The sequence below is a fragment of the Hippopotamus amphibius genome, chromosome 3 (genome assembly GCF_030028045.1).
Source record: "Hippopotamus amphibius kiboko isolate mHipAmp2 chromosome 3, mHipAmp2.hap2, whole genome shotgun sequence".
Taxonomy (NCBI): Eukaryota; Metazoa; Chordata; class Mammalia; order Artiodactyla; family Hippopotamidae; genus Hippopotamus; species Hippopotamus amphibius.
Genome location: NC_080188.1, coordinates 120,091,272 through 120,097,751, shown reverse-complemented (window position 1 = coordinate 120,097,751; position 6,480 = coordinate 120,091,272).

Genomic DNA, 6,480 nt, shown 5'->3' with positions numbered 1-6,480 from the left:
AAAAATCCAAAGAAATCTGAATCTATATCAAACACCTTATTGTTGATGATACTGCTACTGCTATTTTGAAAGTATAGTATGCATGTGCATACAAGTTAAAGCAACTAATTTATTAACCTTCATGTTGTTATGAAGTAAGATTTCCAGTGGAAAAGAGAAGAGATTTAAGTACACAAGCAAAAAGCTTACGTAAAACCTTGCAGTCTTAAAACTTGAATTGGAAGTATAAGTTTCTACCAATGAATTATTTTCCTTTAAAAAAAGGTCTGGGGCTACCCTGGTGGCACAATGGTTAAGAATCTGTCTGCAAATGCAGGAGAGACGAGTTTGAGCCCTTGTCTGGGAAGTTCCCATATGCAATGGAGCAACCAAGCCTGTACAACAGAACAACCAAGCCTCTGATTCAGAGACCATGAGCTACAACTACTGAGGACATGCACTGCAAATATTCAAGTGAGAGTACCTAGAGCCCATGCTCCACAGCAAGAGATGCCACCTCAATGAGAAGCCTGAATGCAATCCAGCAAAAGAGAAGCTGCTGCTCCCTGCAACTAAAGAAATCCTATGTGCAGCAAAGAAGATCCAATGCAAACAAAATAAATAAACTAAAAAAATATATATAAATAAGTAAAAAAAAAAACAAACAACCCTGTACTTCTTGGCCCTTACTACTGAAAAGCCTAGAAGCAATGGCAACTTGATAACAGTGAGTATCCTGAGGCCTAGCTTGTGAACCCTAAATACTATTTTCCACCAGAGATTCCAGAAATTCTTGAGGAGATGGCTGATTTCAGAGCTGGAACAAGAAGTGCACAAGATAAGCCTTGGAATCTTGAAGGACCAGAAATTTGAGGGCCTTCAAAGAACCCTGGGGGACAGAAAAAATTTAGGAATCCATATGAAGAGATAAAAAGTGGGACAACTTTGAAAGAGGAGGAAAGATGGCAGGGTACAATCTTTGAAAGTATGACATAGCCCAAGGACATGGCATAAACTTGGAGAATAAAACAGGTCCAAGATAGTAGACAAGTTGACTTCCACTAGAACTTGAGTATCAGAAATACAAGCATAAGGATCAAAATGTGGGCCATGTCCCAATTCCTGGTAATTCCTGTGCCTTCCTGAAAGAGCTGGAATACCTTTCCCACTCATTAGCCTGTGGAAGAACTCACCTCTATAAAACCTGACAACCCCATACCCTGTTGCATTTCTCACCTTCTGAGATGGCCCACTGTCTGTCTGTGGAGTGTGTTTCTGTCTAAATAAAACTACTTCTTACTTGTCAGTTTGTCTCTCACTGAATTGTTTCTGTGATGAGATATCAAGCACCTGAGCTTCCTTAAATCTTGAAACCAGGTGTATGATCTCAGTTGGAAGACTTTCGGTTTGGACCAGGTTTGAGTCCCAGTCACTTGGGTCCAAGCTCCAATTCAAGATGTTCAATTTCAGCTGGCCACCACAAAGTGACAGTGATAAGGTAAGTAAATGCTGAGAGTTAGGTCTTGGTCCTAAAGAGCCCCCTGGTATACCATGATTCAGGTATACTGGGGAGGATGTTCTGCTGATGTCTGATGATTTTTGACTGGTGGGTCAGCCTCTATGCTTACACACATTCGACAGCAGATCTAACACAACATTGTTAATCTCTATACCTTTTGCTTTGACTCTGTGGTTTTTCTACTATATTATTACATTCTTATTCATTCCTGCTCTCTTTTATTCCTTTCTTTTTCTCTCTTCCTTCCTTCCTTTCTTCCTTCTTTTCTTTCTTCCTTTCTTTCTTTCCTCCTTCCTTCCTTTCTTTCTTTTCTATCTTTCTTTTTTCTTTCTTTCTTTCTTCCTTCCTTCCTTCCTTTCTCTTTCTTCCTTCCTTTTTTTTCTTTCCTTCTTTCTTTCTTTCTTTCTTTCTTTCTTTCTTTCTTTCTTTCTTTCTTTTTTTTCTTTTTCTTTCTCTTTGTTTCTCTCTCCCTCTCTCTCTCTCTTTCTTCTGTTAACCCTAGAATGCCACTGTAACCACCAAGGTGTACTTTTTATTGTTTTTACTCCCCTCCCTTTGACCCTCACAAGTACTGACTTTTTATTTCTAACTTAGAGATAAACCAAATCACACTCATCGTCAACACCATTGGGACATCTTCTGTGCTGTTTCTTTGTGATAAATCTTGGGCATTAATACCTGGTTGGGAGACTAACTTGGAAGGGATAGCATCTAAAATTCTAAGTGCAAAATTTGGCTGTATTGTGTGGTTGATTTTGCCTTAAGTGTGGAATTTTGGATACTTTGGGACTTAGAGATGTCTGAAGTGGATCAGGTTACATCAATCCCAAAAAATACCACTTTGGGCCAAGTACTCTGGGATAGGGAAAGATCTGGACAATAGGAATAAAATGGAAAAAACAGTAGGTTTTGTCATCAGGATTGGACACAATATTAAGAAATTTAAAGTGGAGTGAAGTACCCTATGTTCAATTTTTCATGCCCTTGTTTCTAAGCAATGGAACGCAAAAGGAATTTAAGGTATGTGTAGCCCTGAGGGATAACTGCATGAAGGACACAGAGGACACTTTAACTGATACACCCTATAGGGCCATGGTTTCCAAGTGATCGTAGATCCATTCTTCTCCATGTTTCAGGCCATTTTGGCTATAAATTTCCTAGCCCAGTCTGCCCAAGACCTCAAGAACAAAATTCAGGAAACAATACCTGGTCCTCAGACTCCAATAAACAGTTTGTCCCAATTGGCTTTTTGGTTTTCAGAAATAGGGATATGGTGCAAAATACTGAACACAACCAGAGAAATATGCAAAAGGCCCAATGATGGCAGTGGCTTTGTCAGCTCAGAGACCATGAAGGGGAAGCTGACTTTTCCAGGCCAATCTGGCCTAGAAGACCACAGGACCCACGGGAACCCATAAAATACCTGTGTACCCTCTGTGGACAAAAGGGTCACTGAGGGAGGATTGTGATCAATGTGTCCTTTGCACACAGCCAGGACCTTGTATGAGGGAATTTGCCAGACACCAGAGAGCAACAGGGGACCCTTGGAAATTGATGGTTTTGCAGTCAGAAGACTGTAGGGGCACAAGGCCAAAAGTGGCTCTGCCTAGAGTTACCATCTATATAAGTAATATCAAGTTTTGGGTGGTCATTGATATGGTAGGCTACTTGAAAGAATTTCTCATAGACACTGCTGCAAACTTCTGGATCTTAATCAAAAGGATTGGAAACTTTAGCAATAATATGGAATATGTAATGGGGTTGTCAGGGAAGAGACAAGGACACACTTTCCTGGGATCCCTTTTGTGCAAAATCAATGGCCAGCTGTTTTTACATTTTTTTCTGTTTGTGCCTGACTCACCCATCCCTTTAAAGGGAAAAGATCTATTAACTAAGTTACAGGCCACTCTGTTTCTTGAGGAGTAAGGGATCCACCCTCATCACCAAATGGTTCTAACACAGAAACAAAAAGGAACAGATAAAATCTGAAGTTAAATAGAAGACAATGTGAAGACCTCCTAAGTAATGACCTGGGATATCAAGGTTCTGGGCTTGGACAAAGATATCCAGCCAGTGATTTTTAAGTGAAAAGGATTATATAGTGTCTAAATATAAAACACATTTTTTTTTAACCTAGGGAAGTTCCTCAAAAATGTTTGTAAAGAGATTATCAAAATAGGAGGCCACTGGTCTGACTAAATGGACCATAGGTGATATTCAGGGCCTAATAGGAATTTTGGAAGAGGACTTCTCCCCTAAGCTACATGAGGAAAAGTAAAACTTTCCAGCAGAGGTGAATGGGTATGTCAGGCCTTCACTATCACTGAGGTAACCAACCCATTCTTTAAAAAAGAGAACAAAACTGTCCTGATTTCCAAATGTAGTCTTTATAGGACCAGAAGCAGGGCTTCAAATGTAATCCAAAGCCCACCAATCCCTTTAACACTCCCAAAACCTTCCCTATTTATCTTAAAAGATTTGTATGTATTAAACAAAGGGGGGAAAAGTCAAAGTAAGAACAACTTGCCTGTAACTTTGAGATGCAGATGTCCTATTTGATCTTCTAAGGAACCCTTTTCTCTTCCACCTTTTTAAATGCAAATTTTAGGAAAGAGCTTAATTTAGAATTTGACTTGTTAAAGATAAACAGAAATCTTGTCTTTGTTGTAAACACTAGAAAAATGTGTTTAGCTATGTAGATATGTGACCTTGATTTGTTCCATCTTCCAGAAGCCCAATTTAAATCCACTGTCTTGTAACTGATGGGGTTTATGTCGTACTTGACTAAGACTGAATTTGGGAATGGAAACTATGAGGCCTCATTGTTTGTATTTGCATGTTCAAATGTACCTATGTATGTGTCATAGATCTATGATATTGCCAAAGTTAATTGTTAAAAGACACTATTTATCTGACTTAAAGGAAATGAACTGTTATGTAAATACTCAGAATTAGAAAATAATCTGGTCAGAATGAATTTCAGTCTCATGCCATCTGGAATAACTGGTATCTGGTATAGAAGGGGGCTTAAACTTGTTGGTTTGATTAATATAGACATGTCTTTAGAATCATCAATGTGGAGGATAATACTTTGGTTGTACCTAGGTTTGCTAGAGGTCAAATAAAACCTTATTCTCCTATATATTTCTCAACAAGAAAATTATCTCTATGTCTAAAAAAAAAAGAATAGAAAAATCTTTCAAGGACACTTAGATGTATATTTTCAGTAAAATAAGAGGTTGAGAATGAGGAAAAAATACTGAAAAGAGCTGTACATGATCAGGATTTTCTAACATTTGAGTAAATGTAGTAGAGTAAATGGATTTTGTTGGGAGTGGGCTGGGACAGGACTGAATTTGATTCCTCCCTCCAAAGTTTTCTTGAAATGCTGTTTTCAATAACAGATACCATGAGTTTCTTTACCTTTAAGTTATCTGTATGTGCTTTTGAGATCTTTTGTAACTGTGGTTAAGGAATAAGTATTGCCTCACAGTGACTTGTGATCTTATTTAACCAAGTCTTTTAAAACTTTTTGACAAACTTCTCAAATATTAATTTTTCTTTATTTTAAAATTATTTTAAAAGATTTATTGAGATAGAATTAACTGCATAAGTGTAAAGTGAATAATTTCATGTTTTGACATATGTATACATCCTTAAAAGCATGGCTGTGATAAAGTAGATGAAGATAACAATTATTCCCCAAATCATCCTCATGTGCATTTTATTGTTTTATTTAAATTTTATATGCTCTTTATCAGAGTATAATTTCTTTAGATACTTATAACAGTTTCTGCTGTACAACAAAGTGAATCAGCTGTATTTATATGTGTCTGTGTATCCCCTCCTTCCTGTGACTTCCTCCCAACCTCCCTATCCCACCCCGCTAAGTCATCATCAATCATCGAGTTGATTTCCTTGTGTTATGCAGCAGCATTTGACTGGTGACCTATTTTATATTTGGTGGTACATATATGACAATGCTACTTTCTCACTTTGTCCCAGCTTCCCCTTCCATCACCAATGTCCTCAAGTCCTTTCTCTGCACCTGCAACTTTATTTTTGCCCTGTCACTGGGTTCATCAGTACCATATTTTTAGATTCCATATATATGCATAAGCATAGGGAATTTGTTTTTCTATTTCTGGCTTACTTCACTCTGTATGACAGACTCTAAGTCCAACCACCTCACTACAAATAACTCAATTTCATTCCTTTTTATGGCTGAGTAATACTGCATTGTATAAATATGCCACATCTTCTTTATCCATTCATCTGTTGATGGGCATTTAGGTTGCTTCCATATCCTGGCTATTGTAAATTATGTTGCAATGAACATTGTGGTACATGTATTTTTTTTTTTTTTTTTGAGTATGGTTTTCTCAGGGTATATGCCCAGTAGTGGGATTGCTGGGTCATATGGTAGTTCTATTTTTAGTTTTTAAAGTAATCTGTATACTGTTCTCCATAGTGACTGAAACAATATTCATTCCCACCAACAGTGCAGGAGAGTTCCCTTTTCTCCACACCCTCTCCAGCATTAATTGTTTCTAGATTGTTTGATGATGGCCATTCTGAGTGGTGTGAGATGATACCTCACTGTGGCTTTGACTTGCATTTCTCTAATGATTAGTGATGTTGAGCATCTTTTTATGTGTTTGTTACTATCTGTATGTCTTCTTTGGGGAAATGTATATTTAGTTATTCCACCCATTTTTGGATTGGGTTATTTGCTTTTTTAATATTGAGCTGCATGAGCTGCCTGTATATATTGGAGATTAATCCTTTATCAGTTGCTTCATTGGCTAATATTTTCTCCCATTCTGAGAGTTGTCTTCTTGTCTTGCTTATGGTTTATTTTGCTGTGCAAATGCTTTTAATTTTCACTAGATCCTATTTGTTTATTATTGATTTTATTTCTATTATTCTAGGAGATGGTCAAAAAGGATCTTACTTTGATTTAGGTCATAGAATGCTTTGCC